Here is a 17,239-nt window from a genome sequence, read left to right as displayed (position 1 = left end):
CCACATGGATTGGAATTCTCAAAAAACAAAAGACTGATAAAATTTAGGAAAACCATCCCAAGCACATCAAAATATCTTTGACAGTTTAAAGAGCATTTCAGAATCCTAGTGTCACCGGCAAACACCTGTTTTTCAGAGGGCTGTGTGGTCAGCAGGGGAGCTCTGGTCGACAAAAAGTTAAGTGTCTTTAAAACGCCATCACCACCCTCCTATTTTCCCTCAGGCTCCTCCACGAGAGGGCGATGCGAAATTCCATTCCCTCTGTGGGTTGCCAGCAAGAGAAAGCAGGGATGCTTAGGTCTTTGTAGTACAGACATGGGAAAATCGCAGGCTGGAAAAACCAGGCCATCCAGCCGAGCTGCTCGTAAAGTCCTCACTGTCTCCATCTCAAACTGCCCTACTCAGTTACTGAGAGATATTTTTATGAAAAATTTAATTGAAGGTCTAAGGATTCTACTTATATGCTCATCACTGTCTGGTTTGCCTAGAACTGAAAAAAAAAAAAAAAAAAAAAAAAAAAAGCCAGTGCCCCGCGGAGACTGACGAGGGGCGGGGAGGTTCGGCAGAGGGAACAGAGGCCCCAGTGGCACCTGCGGTTGGAGTGGGTGCCCGCAGAGGGAAAAGAACACAGAACTTGGGGTCGGGAGGTGGGGATTTGTATTGCATCACATTTACATGATAATAATCACCGTACATGTTTATGAGATCGTTAGATAGAAATAACGAACGTTTTGAACGCTTACCATGTACAGGGACTACTTCAAGCACTTTGCACGTGTTAGCTGGTTCCGTCCTTACAGTATTTCTGTGGTGTAGGTACGGTTACTATCCCCGTTTTACATACAGGGAAACTGAGGCACGGAGAGGCTAAGTTGCCCAAGGGCACTGACCTACTGCAGGTGAGGCAGGCCTGGCCCCTCTACCACACTGCTGCTCGAATCAGTGAGACAGGTCCAAGGAGCTGCCGGTAGCCTGTGCAGCGGCGTTTCCAGTCTCCTTGAAATAGAGTCGCTCAGCCCGGGAGCCTGGGTCTGATGATGAAGCTGCATCCCCCCCAGGGCTGAGCAGCACAGAGCCCTGAAGCTACGGCTGATGCAAATGCCCAAACCAGGGAGGAGGCTGGGTGGGCGCAGGCCTTTCTCAAGATGCCTGTCAGGTATAGGCTGTTTCTCAGCACCCAGGACAAAAATGGCTCCAGGAGACCCACGGGTGGGAAGGGGGTGGGTGTGAGCCTCTCAATATTCTTCTTGGGCAAGCAACTATTTTGTCCTCTTAACTCGCTGGACCCCAAAGCTGCACTAAGGAAAGTCTGATTTGGAAGCCCACGCTGGAGCATGCCACCTCTCAGGCATTTCAACCGGAGAGGGGTGGTGATGTCGGAGGGCTTGCTGGCAGCGTCCGTGGAGCAGGAACGCTGTCTGCCAGCTCCGGCAGGGATGCCAGGGGAGGAGGAGGAGGAGGGGCGTCTCAGCCACTGCAGACCTCGGGGTGGGGGCAGCGGGAGGGCCAGGTTCCTTTCCTCCAAGGAGTGTCAGAAGGAGGCTTTTGATGGGTTTTTTATCGTAACTCACACCGACACATACGTACACAAATGAAACAAAATGTCATAAAACAATCCTTATCATAGTCTGTTCTATTTCACCTAAAAATGTTTGATCCAAACCAATGAAATCGGTTTCCCTCTCCCGTGGCGAGATGCCACCCCCAGCTTTAAAAATCTGAGGACTTGCAGGGGTCAGGAGGTTAGGGATTCAAAGTTCATGGCTTGTCACATAAAGCTATCCCATGCTGACAAAAATCCCAAGAGTCTGTGGTCAGTTGTGTATGTCTTGCCTGCTCCTGTGAGGCAGCGATTTTCAACCTTTTCCACCTCGTGGCACACATAAACCCATTCCTAAAATTCCACGGCACACACAAAATACATATATATATTTTTGCTGATCTGACCAAAAATATAGGTATAATTTTGATTCATTCACACTGATGGCTGTTGATGTGTTGGTTGCTGTCATTTTTTTATGAGACAGTCTGAGGGAGCAGAGGTCAGTGCCCCTGACCCAACAGTCAGGGACTGCATGTTTTAAAAATTCTTGCGGCACCAGCTGAAACCACTGCTCTCAGGGAGGACAGTAAAGACACCCAGAAGCAGGCCCTCTACGGGGCCAGGAGGGCACTGCTGGACTCGGGGCCTTGAAATGTCCTTCAGTTAGTACCACATCTGTCACTTACTCTGGTTGGGCCTTGGGGTGGACGCTGTGATATGGGGAACAGGGGATACTCAGGTGGCTCACAGCCTGATGCGAAAGAAGACAAGCAAATGGGAAGGCACACAGTGATGCAGCCACTGTCACAGCAGAGCAGCCCACAGGGTCCTCTGGGAGTGCAGAGGGGAGAGGGAGCTCCCCCACCCTTCACCTGCGACCCCTGCCCCCACTCCGGGGGGGAATGAGGGAGCTGTGATACAGAACTGGATTGTGCAAACCAGCACAATTTACCAGGCAGGCAAGCAAGGGTGGGGCAGGGAACCCCAAGGGCAAAAATTCTGACAGTTCCCAATATTTTCCCACCTGCTAGCTTTTTCCTAAAACGGGCTATGAGGGCCTCATGTCTTCAGAGGAAGATTTTACCCCTACTTTGTCAATCCCCCTTAGGAGGTCCTTCTTGAAGAGGCTGCCAGTCATTTAGACCTCGCTCTGACCGAGTGTGAGTTCTGAGGGAGAACAGGGCTTGATAAGGGGAAGAAGGGAAGGCCACTAAGAGCTTCAGGAAAAATGTAAGTGGCAAATAATTTTTCGTAGTGGCCACTATAAGGCCACTAAGAGCTTCAGCAGAGAAAGGGCCAGTAAAATGGCACCAGGAGGCACCGAACACAAACTTTCTCTCCAGTTTGGCCAGGGGTCTAGCTCTGGAGTGCCCCAGGGTGGGTGCATGGTACATAGTTCTATACAGATGTTCTGCAAACCCTTATGGAATGAATGATCGAAATGTTTCAGCTCAAAAGACCCAGGGGAAGCATCTCTGTTGTTCCGAACCTCTCATTTCACAGGTGTGGCCTTGTGGGGTTGTGACCAAACAGCGGGTAATACTGATTCCCGCTCGGGCGCTCTTCATCTGCAAAGTACCATACGCTCGTCTAGAAGTGTTAGGATATGTAGAAAAAGAAAAAGAAAGCTATAGAAGTTGCCACCCAGACATAAACATTGTTGGTGTTTGGATAGATTCCTTTCTAGTATTTTTTTTCTACTCATAAACACACATTTTTTTCAGTTGGGTTTATATCATTTATACAGTTTTGTTTTCTCATTTTTTTTAAAAAAGATTTCATTTATTCTTTAGAGAGGGGAAGGGAGGGAGAAAGAGAGGGAGAGAAACATCAGTGTGTGGTTGCCTCTCCCGTGTCCCCTGATGGGGACCTGGCCCGAAACCCAGGCCTGTGCCCTGACGGGGAACCGAACCAGCGATGCTTTGGTTCTCAGGCTGGTGCTCAACCACTGAGCAACACCAGACAGGGCATTGTTCTCTCATTTTCATTTCACTATATTGTGAGTGTTCCTAGGGCATTACATAGTTTTACATTCTTTACAAACGTAATGTCAACACCAGCATAACATTCCATTATATGATTATATGTGCTTTTTAAGTAATTTCTCTGTCTTTGGATACTGACATTTTTCAGGATCCTTAAAAACTTTGTCTATTTAGATTATCATTGCTGTTTTAATGAACATTCTTTGATTTCTAGCCAGACCAAAGTTTTTCATAAAATTATTTGCCACTTACATTTTTCCTCCCATGCATCATTCCGTGCCTTCCCCATCTTTCTGGTGGGGCGCCAACACAGTTACAAAGGGAGCTGCGGCCTTGTATGCTGTTCCCTTCAGCTTTGGCCAAGACAGCAGATTCAGTCAACACCACAGTGGCCACGCTGTTATCAGCACCGCAGGGCTCAGGGACCCGAGCGGAAGATATGGGCAATGAACTCAGCTCCTTCTTGCTCCTTTGTTGCCCTCTCTGCTTCCCTCTTGAACCTGTGGTGCAAAGCCCTGCTTCTAGCATGTTCTATAAATACCGCCAGAAAAGCTGCAGAAATACCGCTTATTCATAGCCAGCTGAGCCCCAGACGGGTGGAGTGACTTGCCCGTGGTCACAGACTCTGGATATCCCCACGTTCAGCCCTCCCTCTGATCTCTAAGGCTTTGCTGAGTCTGCGTCTGATATATTCAGCGACCTTATCGACACCATTAATTAATTAGCCCCTTCCACATGTTCAGTCCCAGTACAGCCTCCATCCCTTTGAAAAGTGCTTCCACTCTTATCTTCTAGCTTGCTCTTTCTCCATGGAGTTACATGTTGGAATTCTTCTAGATTGGAAGCCTCCTGAGGGCCACCTGAATCCAAAGCAAACGTGGTGCTAGGGGAAGTGACAGCAATGGACTCAAGTTCATATGCACAAGGATCAAAAAACTGCTCATGAGTCAGAAACACAACTAAATGAATGAACAGGCCATGCGACAGTGTTGCAAAGGACACCTTGGTGTAAGAGTCTGGGTTTGCATCACACCGTGAGTGTCTGAGCTCACGGGAACAATGTCATCGTTCTGCCAAGCACTAAGCCAGGCGCCGGGCATCACTTCCTTCTCCCTCTTCCCCTCCTGCCTTCACACCGGTCTTATCCCAGAGTCCAAGGCCCGTTTCCTTTCTTCTACACCTCTCCACTTTTAGGAAACCAGCAGTCCAACCTGAAAACGAAGAAAGGAAAGGACAAAAGCTCTTTCCTGGTGAGCTTCATGCTTATGTGGAAACAATTTCGTGGCCACGTACACGTCTGCAAAGGCAGGACAAAGGAGGCAGGCACGGGCCCAGTTTCAGGGTCTCTGGGCACATTCGTGTTCAAAGCTGGGGCTGTTAACTGCACATGTGTGTTTTGTGGGGGTAACTGTGGGCCAACCTGCAACAAACACAGTGGTCCCCGTTACCTGCTTTCTGTGGTTCCAGTTAGCCATGTCACCTACGGTCCAAAAATATTAGATGGAAATTTCCAGAAATGGACAATTCCTGACTTCTAAATTGCTCGCCCTTCTGCATAGTATGATGAAATCCCACACCATCCGGTGTCCCCACACCGTACACACCACCTGCCTGATGGCCACTTAGGCAGCTCCGTGAACGGGTCAATTGTCATGGTATCACAGTGTTTGTGTTCAAGCCACCCTGATATTACTTAGGAGTGATGCCCAAGCCATTCACATGTGTCATTACAGTCTGTTGTTATAGCTGTTCTATTTTATTCGTAGTCATTGTTAATCTCTTACTGTACCTATTAAGTTAAACTATCATAGGCATGTATGAATAGAAAAAATAGTATGTATAGAGTTTGCTACTATCCACAGTTTCAGGCATTCACTGGCAGTCTTGGGACGCATCCCCTGTGGATAAGGAGGGACTACTGTATACCTTTATTGGATTGGGAGAAACTAGGGAGGGTCTTCTCAGGCATGTTCGTGAGTGGTTAAGAGCATGAAAATTAGTATTGTGAATCCCTGACTAGAAATACTGATTCATCAAATATCCATTGATCAGAGTAGACTCAGTAATCTTTGCATTAATAAATGAGTGAAAGAGCCAATGAATGGATGATGAATGAGCGATGCTTTTCATATTGTCAACAGTAAAAATTGGTTCATTTGTTTAGGGTGAACTAGGTCCCTTGCACTGGCAGGCAAGCTGGGGTCTTGGCACAGAAATGGTCGCATCACCCAGGCGGCTGCACGCCAGGTTGACCCACAGCTCCCGTTGATTTTCAGCAGGGTTCAGCTCGGGTGGGAGGTGCGAGGCTGCCCCTCGGTGTCCTCACCTCAGGGTCTTAGCTCCCCAAACAGAAGCTGCTGCCATTTACACAGGACGCTCCCAGCAGCTTCCTCCCAAGCCCTCTTGGATATTAAATGGCAGGGTCGTCACGTAAAGATTATTGGAAGTGGCCTGTCTCCCAGCAGGGAGGATTATCGTGATGACCAATGTTTCGGGGCCGGCAAGCAGATCACTTTCCGATAATTTCTAGAGGGTGATTCCAGCATAGATTATCCATCAGGCCCTCTGGGTGAGGGGGAGGCGGGTTCCATCAGCTATGCAGAATCAAAAATCAGAATCCTGTGCAATGTAGGCATCTGGGTTCTGCTGCTGTTCAGGGAAGTCTCTTGATGCCATTGCTCTCAGTCTACAACAGCCCCTAATAGACTGAGAGCCCGTCTATATTCAGGTCACAGTCTTTTTTGTATATTAGTGAAAAAGTCTTTGGCTGGGAGTGATACAACCTCCTCAAGCCCTGCAGTTACCCAGTGTAATTGGCATGACTCTTGCGTGCGCTTGATGCATGTGGCCAACTGGTATACCCAGCCTCAGCTGCGGGAGCGGTGCTTGGGACAGGCAGTCACCTGGGGGTCAGAGTGCCTGGACTTCTCTTATGTGTAATGCCCTATTGAATCCACGGCAGGTCTCAAATATGCCCCCCATTTTACTCACTTACAAAACCAATCATAGAGTTTCTATCTCAGTGAATTAAAAGAATGATAGGAAAGCAGGTGATAAGAATTTCTTATAGAATTCTAAGAAGCTGTGCAAGTGCCAGGTATTATTATTTTGTTACACGGGCTCCTATTTAGGAAATTAATCCATGTGGAATGCCTGAGTGCCTGAAATATAGCCAGTGCTTTTCAAACGCTAATTCCCTTCACCGGCCGGTGGAAATTCAGAACAAGTTCTTGGCCAATTGCAATAGTTCTCAACCTTGGCTGCATGTTGGAATCAGCTAAGGAGTGTTTTAGAGTACTGGTGCCTGGATCTTATCCCCCAGGTGCTCATTTAATTGGTCATGGGGTAAGGGATGCTATCCAGACACTACAGTTTTTAAAAGCTCCATGGGTGATTCAAGCGTGCAGCCAAGTTTGTGGACCCCTTGAGCCTTGGTGCTCAAAATGTGGGCCCCAGAGCAATGTCAAGGGCCTCACCTGGGTGCTTGTTGCATTTAAATGGAATCCCTAGGTGATTTGCAGCCATGTTTAAGTTCGCAGAGCGCTGTACCCGTCTCTTGGGCTGGATAACCAGAATCACGTTGCACTTGCTTGGCCTTTGGTCTGTTGACTCCCGGGGAGGATGCTGCGCTGTCAGCACACCTCTGCTTTGGAGAACTGCTGGGGTGTTAGGTTGGACCTGGGGCTACAAAGATTCGGGTCTGCTCTGGGATGCAGCCAGGCCTCCCAGGACTCCCCCACTATCCCCTCACACAGTAAGTGATTAATGCTTCGGACCTCCTTACAAGGGGATGATCTGGGCTCATGGGAAGCCTTCCCCTACTTGGGAGGTTTCAAGTTGAATTGTGGGGTTTTCTAAGAAATCAGAAGATGTCTTTCTAAGTAATCTTCCTTCAGGGTCCAAGAATTACCTTCAGAAAGAGAGGGAAAGCATCTATTTGGTTGCTGTGTCACATTGCATTTTCCCCCAAAGAAATGAAAATCTGAGAACTCTGGAGGTATATGAATATGGAATGTTAAGATGTGAATGTGTGTAACAGGGAACCATGGGAAAACTTCTTAGCGCAAACTGGTGAGTGTTGTACAAGATGAAACTAAGTCTTGCGAACACCCAAAGAGAAATATTCATCATTTCATCTATTCCTCAACTCTTCAGGTTCTGCTTACTTAAAAAGTGCAGAAAACATAGCCCCTGACATCTGAGAGATGTTCTTCTTATATTGATAAGAACTCACTTCCTTTAGCTCCGTGCGGCACGTCACCTTATCAAAGAAGTATTCTCCCTGACCACTTGTATAAATCACACTTCCTGATTGCTCCTTTTATCCTCTCTATTGGTCTGTCTGTCTCATTGCATAGCGTCCAGCACCCCTACAGAACGTAAAATCCAGAGGCAAAGACTTTATTCTCTCCGTTGCTGTACCCCAGCACCAAAACCAGTGTCTGACTCAGTGGGCACTTAGTGGTGTTTGTGGAATAAATGTGTAATGAATAGAAGGAAGAGAAGGGAAATAGCACTAATTACAAACTTACCCTAGATCCTACCTAATACGGGTGCTTTACATCTGTTATTTTATTGAATTCTTACAACATATTCTCACATTACATTCACAGAAAAGATCTCGTAAAATTAAGTAGAAATTGCCCAAAGTCACAAAGCTAGAAAATTGCAGACATGAAGCAGGACTTGAACCCACATCTACTTGGTTCCAAATGTCATGTTCCTGCTACCGCACCAAGGAACAGCTGCGTGCCCGCTCACAAGCGGACAGGTGTTTTAGTTTGTGTTCTGGATTTTCACCTGCACTTGAGCAGTATTTAATGGTACAGCTTGTCTATGTGTTGAACCAAAGCAACCAGCGTGAGTAAAGAGACCAAGGCTTAGCACCTACTTGGTATTAAATCAATGTTTGCTGGATGGGTGGATGGATGGATGGATGGATGGATGGAAAAAAGCATAGAAAAGGAAAAGGCAAGGAATTATGGATACATTGCCTATATGGCAAATATATTTCTCCTTGATTTCTTTTTAAATTAAATTATGCTCAATTTTAAAAAGAATTGAGCATAATAGTAAAAAATAATAGATTGAACCGGTCAGATTCAAGGACCTGTTTGTCACCCTCGCTTAATCCTGCTAAAATATGGTTTAGGCTGATTTTCTTTAAACCCTGGGGCTCTGAGTCCTCTGTGTATGCAGCACAGGCAGATCGCTCTGGGCGCTGCAGGGCTGACCCCACCTTCAAACCTATTCGGCCCTGGCAGACGTCCCAGAGGTTGCCTCTGCTACCCCCAAGAGAGGAGGGCAAAACGAAGCTGCCGGACTCAAGTAAATCTACAGCTGGAATGATGTGGGAACTCTGGGCAGAGAATAGCAACACATACAAGATTCAGGCATTTCTTCCCACTGTCCCCTGCCCAAAGATGGCCTTCTCCCTTCTTGCACCTGCCACACTCTGAAAAATCCGATGAGGTCAGGCTTATTTTGGCTTGGCTTTGGGAACGAATCCTCACCCAGAGCCAGCATTCTCTTGGGAGGTGTGTACGCATGCTCACTCTTCAATTGCGATCTCCTTCAAGCCCAAGGGCCCCCGAACCATTCAGTGAGAGTCTGCTGTGCACGTCTCGGCAGTAAAACGGGGGCTTGGGTGGGATGGTGGAGCCATGAGAGGCGCTATGGTGAGAGCGAGGAGCGAACTAATTACAGGTAAATTCTCCCTCCCACGTACAGAATTAACAGGGAAACAGACTTTACAAAATGGTGAGCACACTGTTGATTCAGAAGATCTTAGACCAGTGGGACCTTCCTTTCCCACTACTGTCTCTCCAAAAGCCCTCAATACTGGAGCTCAAATAGGATGTCTAGTCGTCATATCCCGGAGGGAGACCTCCTCCCAAAGTTATACATTTTTAATTTTATTTGTAAGTTACAGCTCACGTTCAGTATCATTTTGTACTAGTTTCAGGTGTATGGCATAGTGGTTAGACAATCATTATGTGACAATGTGGTCCCCCCAACACTTCCAGCACCCACCTGGCACCAGACATAGTTATTACGATATTATTAACTGTGTTCCCTATGCTGTACTTTACATCCTCATGACTGTTCATAACCACCAATTTCTACTTCTTAATCTCTTCACCTCTTTCACCCAGCCCTCCAACCCCCGCCCCTCTGGCAACCATCACAAGTTATAAGTTTTTAATTAAAGACATGAGATGCCATGATTATAATGTAAAGCCGTAAAATAAGAAGGAAGACAATCTATCTGAATCACCAGACTCTTCTTTCAAAGCAGCAGCCCTGCTCTTTTGCAATGTGAGCCTCACCATTTGGTGTGGAGGATTTCTGTGTAACAAACAGCCCAGCCTTAGCATTTAAAATGACTTGTTCCACTAAGAAGGCCAGCCCCTCAAAGTGCCGAGTCTGTACACTGGATGTGGTTTTATCCACATGAGCTGTTTCTGTTTGCACAGCCTTGCAGGAAGACGGCCAGTGCGCTATCTTGCAGCGTGTGGGGCCAGGCAGGCCTCTGAGTGCCGGGAGCCTGTTCCAGGAGCGCCCGCCCGCCCGCCAGCTGCTCCGTGCCCCATACCAGGCAGGCCTGTCCTCACCATCTGCTATGTGCTGGGCAGGGAGCTGGGGTGACAGGTACTCCCTCACACACTCACCTGCCTCTGCCTTACAGTGACACACGGCCACCCTGGCTCAGGACACCCAACGAATATGACCTGCTCAGAGTCTCACCGCTGATAAGTAGCAGAGCCCACATTTGGGCCCAGGTGCCTGTGAGGTCCCGGTGTAAGGGACATGAATGTGATGGATGAGAGCATGGGCCCTGGGACCAGAGTGTCACCCATTTATTTGTAAAGTAAATGACAGTAACCCCTACTCAAAAGCAAAGTGAATATTCCCTGGTTGAGGGGCTCAGTTGGTTGGAGCATCATCTCATTCACTGAAAGGTTGAGGGTTCAATTCCCAGTCAAGGCACATCCCAGGTTGCAGGTTCAATTCCCAGTTGGGTTGCATACAGAAGGCAGTTGATGGGTGTTTCTCCCTCACATCAATGTTTCTCTCTCTCTCTCTCTCTCTCAAATCAATGAATATATCCTTGGGTGAGGACTTAGAAAAAAAGTGAATACAACGCATAAGCAGCAGCTGACAATATCGCCTGGCATTGTCAAAAACGCAGGCTTTGAAGTTAGAGCCACCTGGGTTTGAGGCCTTGTACGGTCAAGTCCTTGAACCGGACACCTGACCACAGGCCGGTGACTCAACTTCTCAAGGCTGAGCGCCTCCCTGTGTAAAACAAACCACACTACCCTCGTCGCAGGCTTCTTACGAAGAGGAAGGAGGCGACGTGTGAAATGCCCAGCGTGTTTGGTGCCCGGTAAAGGACTCTCCTTGGAATGACTGTGTCTGTGACAACTCAGCTCTCTGCTTCGCTCTCTGCAATATTTGTTGTCATTAGCAGATGTCATCAAAATAAATACTGGTGAGCCACTTCACAGAGTTCAGCCAAGCAGTACTGCTCCTCCGTGTGCACGGTGGGGAGGCAAACCGAGGGCCTCTGCTTGCAGACTTTACTTCACAGTCAGGAAGTCCCTCCAGCCGCCGAAGCCCTCTCTCTACCATCTTCTTTTTATGGGAGTATCAACCCACGGAAGGGTTAGTTCTGAGAGGGATGACCTGTCCCTGGCTGCAGGACTGCAGGGACGGCCTTGTGGGCCGCTGCTGCGGCAGGGCGGGGAGGGGGCTGCTCTCACAGGCTCTGGGGCACAGAGCTCGGCCGAGAGCCACCGGAAGGGGGCATGGCCTAGCCCGGTGTCACTCAAGTGTATTTTCTAAAAATCCCACTTGGACAATACTTTTAGTATGAAAAGAGAGAGCCTGGCCTCCAAAGGTAGCCTCCCTCATTCAGTCAGTGTGGCCAGCACTAAACGCTCCACATTGACACTGTGACTATGTTGGAGCTGGTTGTGGAGCAAGATTCTCTGTGTGTGGGCCCAGGACCAGCGTCGGCATCACCTGGGACCTTGTCAGAAATGCAGATTCCTGGGTCCCCTCCCAGACTCGCTGAATCGGAAACTCTGGGGTGGGCCCAGCTTTTTGCGTCTGCACAGGGCTTCGCTCCGGGTGACGCTGACGCGGCTCAGGGTCCAAACAGAAGGCTGGTGTCATGGGGCTGCTTGTAGCGAATTTATAGGGAATGCACATCCGCCAAGCGCTTGCACCCGTGTTCCTCCTGCAGGTTTTGGTCCTATTTTTTATATCAGAAAATTGAAATCGGGGAGGTTGTGACCTGTGAGGCCCCAGGGTAGGAACACGATGTGATGGATGACCGCGTGGGCCCCGGCGCCGGAGTGCTGGGTTTGAAATCCCTGCTGTGCCACTTCAGTGCTCTGTGGTCCTGAGCAAGTTGGTTGACCTCTCTGCACCTGCATTTCCTCATCGGCAAACCCATTTCCTGTGGGTTTTGGGAAGATTCAACAAGATCATTCATTTTAGGTGTTGGAGCAGTACCTGGCAGGTAGTAGACACCTGTTGCCGCTGTTGTTGTTACAGTGTTCTCTATATGGTGGAGTGGAAAGAACACACATTGACCCTTGGGTCTTCACTTTGGCATTGACCAAGGTGATAGCCCAAAATAGAACATTGGACAGCCTCCCTCGACCCCAAGGCCATTTCTGAGGCCACCCAGTCCAGCCCCCAGAGTCCCCAGGATTCACCTGAATCTCACAAAATAGCTGCTCCACTCCTCCCCGCCCCCTGCAAGGGCACACCACGTGCCTGCCCCCAGCTATACATAGAGCTGGCCTCACCCGAGTGGAAAGCGACGGGAGATTACCGGGAGATAAGCGTCAGCTCTAGGGTTTCGGGAGGACACGCAGTTGTTGAATTGCTTGACATGTGGCCAGATGGTATCAGGGACAGTGGGTGAGAACAGCCGCTGGCTCTTAGCTTCCATGGACAGAGCGGGAGTACAGCCAGGGTATTTTTAATGACTGGCCTGAGGGACATTCCCCCGGAGCAAAGACCTATGACATTTTCCTCAGGCTCCTCAAGCCTCAGATGGGTTTTTCAGATTCTGGGCCCTGCAGGAGGGTCCGCAGAGCTTCCTTCAGTGAGTCGCCCCTCCCTTTCCCTCCTGCCCACCTTCCCTACCTTCTCTCTGACCTCGAAGCAAACGCGTCCTCCTCCCCCATGAAGACAGCTCTTGGGAAGGGGCACAAATGCAGCTTTCTTCCTGTCTGTCCCTGGTTTGAGGCTCAGAAGTGCTACGAAGGGACAGACTTGGGACATAGGCAGACATAGAGGCCCCTGGCACATTGCATCGCTGTCCTCTGAGGCCCAGGGAGCCTCACGCAGCCCGGGGAGCTTGTCCTTGGGTGCTTCTGGAATTAGCTTCCCCCGGCTTTCAGGGGCAAACTTCTGGAACGAGTGATCCACACCCGCTCCAGCACATCCCTGCCACCCACTCACCTGCCCAACACCCAGGGCTCTGGCTGTGTCTCAGCTCCTCACTAAAAGGTCACGGGTGACTTACCAGTCCTGAAAGGAGAGACCTCATAGGGGTCCCACCCCTGTGACTCCTGCAACATTTGATCCGACCACCTACTCCTTCTCAAGGTCTTCTCTTCCCATGATTTTGGAGTCACGACACAGTGTTCCTGTCCGCCTGCTTCCCACAGTCCTCTCTGCCTCTTCTTGCTCTTGCCTCCTACGAGATGGCCAGTCCCTGAAGATGTTACCCACCCACCCCCACTCACGCCTTCACCTCTCCCCTCCACAGCTCCATTCGGGATCTCTCCCCTGAGCTCTAGGTTGGCACCTCCAGTTCTTGGTTGGACTTCCACAGCCATGAACTCATTGAGTCTCAATCCAGGCTGAGAACCGGACCCTGGTTCTGGCGTGCTCTCCCCCATCACTGTACTGTCCTTCACTCTGTTCCCTGGCTGGAGACCCTGTAATCATCTTGCCTCCTCCTCCCCTCTGCTCTCCCTCCCTTCTCTCTCCAAAGCCATGGAAGAGTTACTGGGTCTCCCTGACTCTCCACTAGTAACATCACCTCACAAGCTACACCTTCTCCATCGACCACCACCGCCTCCATCAGAGACCCGTCACACCCCACTTAACTGTGGCGTCGGCCTCCCAGCTGGTCGCCTTCCCTCTTCAGTCTGCTTTCCGTCTGCCTGGTCTGTGCCCTTGGATCACCGCCCCCCAAACTCACAGCCATATCGCTCTTTCCTTCAGACATCTCCCAAATCAGGCCCACTAGCGCTAATATGCAGAGCCCTTCACACTCTTTCTCACGTGCCTTGAACACACGACTCCTTTGAGGGTCCCCAAAAGAAGCCTTCTGCTCAGGTAAGTCAGCCTGTCCTCCCACCCTCCCCCCACCAGCCCTCCGAGCCTTTGCCTGTGCCGTTTCTTCCTCCGGACGCCCGGCGCTCTCCTCTGCCCACCCGCACGCTCCTCCCTGGTCAAGGCCCAGCAGTGCCCTCGTTCGCGCATTCATTTATTTAAGAAACTTATTTATTTATTTGTGGCAAAGTAGTGAGCGATGTGAGCCCATCTCTTCCGACTTCTCACAGAAAGCCAAAAATGTCTAAAAGGGCACCCGCTTCAGACTGGGAGTCACAGAATGCCTTTTGAGCCGACATTTATGAGTAGACTTCAAGGATAACAGGAGTTGGTGGAGAATGGAGGGAAGGGGCTTCAGAGAGAGGGAAGGGCAAAGGTCAGAGAAGAGCTTGTTTAGCGCCTTTGCGTCAGTCAGGACACGCGCCCCCTGCAGGCAGCTGCAGCATATGACTGGCCTAGGGCTTGGGAGCACCCCTGACAAGGGGATCCTGCCCAAAGAGGCAGAGTGGCCCCAGATGAGACTGAGAGGAAGCCAGGCCATGCCGTGCAGGGCATGGAAATTAAATCTGTATGGTTTATAGCCCTGCCCATGAATCCTCCCCCACCCCGTCTCTCTCCATGGCCTTTATTTTCTAGTTCTTTAGCACCTACTTAATTTTCCTTTAGCTTCCTCCTTAATGAAGTCACAAGGTCTGTGACGGTGAAATATGTCTTACACACTTTTGTTTAGCACAAACCTCGATCGTAGTAGGTCCTCAATGAACAGCCGTGTTCTCTTTCCATTTCAGTACATCAGGCTTTGGTATCTTTGAATCAGCCCAAGGTCCAGAGCCCTACCCAGCTGTCATGGCATTAAGAAGAAATTCTGACATTGATTAAGCACTTGCTGCATGCCAAGAACTGTGTCAAACACTTTTCCCGCTTTATCTCATGTAGCCTTCCCAGCAGCCTTATGAAATAGATACTGTTATTGTCCACGTTTTACAGCAGAGTCGCAGCGGTTGCGACCTAGTCAGTAATCCAGGGCTCTGACTCCAAGCCCTGTGTCCTTAGTCACTGGGATTTACTACCCCTGGTCACTTAGTTATTTAAAGATGAGGTCTAGTCTGACCCCATCACTGCAGAGGTATCAGTGGTACAATACATACCTACACAATCGATGTGGAGACAGAGAGAGAGGGGGAAAGGGCATACTATGGGTGCCAGCTTCATTATTGAATGATGCCTATTATTTAATAGAACTTTTCCATAAAGTTATTTTTGTACTCAAAGGAATCAGCAATGGCCAAAGCAAATCCTAATGTTTCTGGAAAGAATGCGAACTATGCTGGTGCCCAGGGGCTACCTGCAGCCCCCGGTAAGAGACAGCCCGCTTCTCTAGGGTGGACAAGAGGTGAGATGCTCCGAGTAGGAACCAGCCAACCAGACAAACAAAGCCTGCCGAGGAAAAATGTTTAGTCAGCAAGAGAAAACTGCCGTCGGGCCCAAAGAGTGACCCAGTTTTCCGGAGTTTAGGCGACACAGTCCCTTGTCTTTTCTCCTCCTCATGTTTGTCACTAATCACTGTAATTGGTGACGATGGTGTCTTTCTCTTTGGCTTGAACGTCCCTTGAATTTGTGATATGCTTGGGCTAGTCCATCCTTTCATGTGAAGTCTGAGTGTCTCTAAAGAACTATACGGGACACAAAGCAGGCCCAATGCAGGGTCCTTCTCTGCAGGGAGGGACGATTCACGACACAGAAGAGCCGAACGCACAGCTCTCATGATTGTGAAGTAAGTGTCGGAGCGTCGAGTCTCTGCGATAGGCTATTGGAATTCACGGAAAGGAGGCTGGAGTGAAATATGACCCTGGAGCTGGGCTTGGCAGCCAAGGGTGGCCAAGGCTGGCAGCAACCTGAATGAGCGGTGGGAATGGGCTGTGGCAGAGTGGGGAAAGGAACATGTCAGCTAGAGATTCGGGGCCAGAGCAAAGGTGGAGGTGAGATCCAGCCATGTGTGAGAGGCAGACAGCCCCGGCCTCATCCACCAGCCCAGCAGCAGTGGGCTTCTGATGGACTTCTTGGTCCTGGGGAAAATGGGTCAGTCTGGAGTCAGCACAGAAGGCCCTGCCCGGGCTTTCACCATAGCCACCCTCCTACCCCTGCCCTCCCCCACCAGTCTCACTGCTCTCTCTTGGGTTACAGCCAGCCCTGGTTACCCTTGGCTTAGGCTCATGAAAGGTGCTTGCTAGGGCTGACGGAAGTGATGACAGAGCTCAAGTGGGCAGGCTTTGGGGCTAATCACGGTGTGAGGTGAGAGTGATGAGGCACCGCAGGGGTTGTGCGTGAGCATGATACGGAGGAGGTGAGCGGGTCTCTGTTAGCAAGGTTTTCTGGCGCATCTGTGACTGCCGCCTCCACCTATGCACCATGCCTGGGACAGCGAGGGGCTATGCTTCGCGAAACGGGAAAGGAGGAGAACAGAGCTGAGTTTGTCTGAGGTAGCGCCTTCCCCTTCCACTCACACGTACAGAGCAGTGAGGGAACTAGAAGGCCATGATCGACACGCCTGGGAGAGGCACACGTTTGCATCCACCGAAAACCAACAAAACGTGGTGGCATAAGCCTAGGAGAGGTCAGAGTTAAATTCTATGTTTAATTTTCAGAGTTAATTTCTTATGTTCTTGGCAATGTTAATATTTCTCTTCTACGCCTAAGGTAGAGGAGCCCACAAGGCCAGGCACAGGCCCGGGGGCCACAGTTGGAAACGCTCCGCATGTCACTTTTGGATGAACTGGCAATTTCTAACAGTGTTTTCCGAACTGCGACGTGAGATTGGCTGCATCAGAATCGTGGGGTGTGGTGCGTGATTTATGAAAAGGTAGCTTCCTGAGCCCCAGCCCAGAGCTTTTCTCTGCCTGCTGGTGCCGAAGCCCAGGAAGCCTCATTGTAACCAGAGCACTGGGTGATTCTCGTGCTCACTGAAGGTTAAGAACCACTGTCAGAGGCTCATGCTCTAGGAATAGGTAAACATATCAGCATCACAAAGACATTAGGTCTTATCATGATTAACCCCAAATAATAGACATAGATACATGTAAGTTGAAGTTTGGACAGCGTGAAATAGAACAGAATGGCTTACACTGAAAACCATAAAACTCATTCAAAAACGGCTTTGTCTAGCAAACTGAATGCAATAGACTGAAGCCAAATGACTTTGCTGAATGGCTTGTTCATTGAACATTGTGGGAAGGTTCGCGATGAGTCATAACGTAAACACTGACGTGGACGTCTTTCATCCTACCCTCCCTCTAGTCCCAGGCAAAGCCCAAGAAAGGAGAGAAAACTGCATGAGGGGTGGGGGATG

General features: G+C 49.6%; 1 protein-coding gene across 2 annotated transcripts in view; it reads left to right on the top strand.

The window, feature by feature from the left end:
• CASQ2 (calsequestrin 2) overlaps nucleotides 1-17,239 on the top strand; it is a 56,861-nt gene that overhangs the window by 1,182 nt on the left and 38,440 nt on the right. The window lies entirely within an intron of this gene.

This window comes from Desmodus rotundus, chromosome 12 (genome assembly GCF_022682495.2).
Source record: "Desmodus rotundus isolate HL8 chromosome 12, HLdesRot8A.1, whole genome shotgun sequence".
NCBI lineage: Eukaryota > Metazoa > Chordata > Mammalia > Chiroptera > Phyllostomidae > Desmodus > Desmodus rotundus.
The sequence above is the reverse complement of the archived record's forward strand: the minus strand, read 5'-3'. Positions and strand labels throughout refer to the sequence as shown.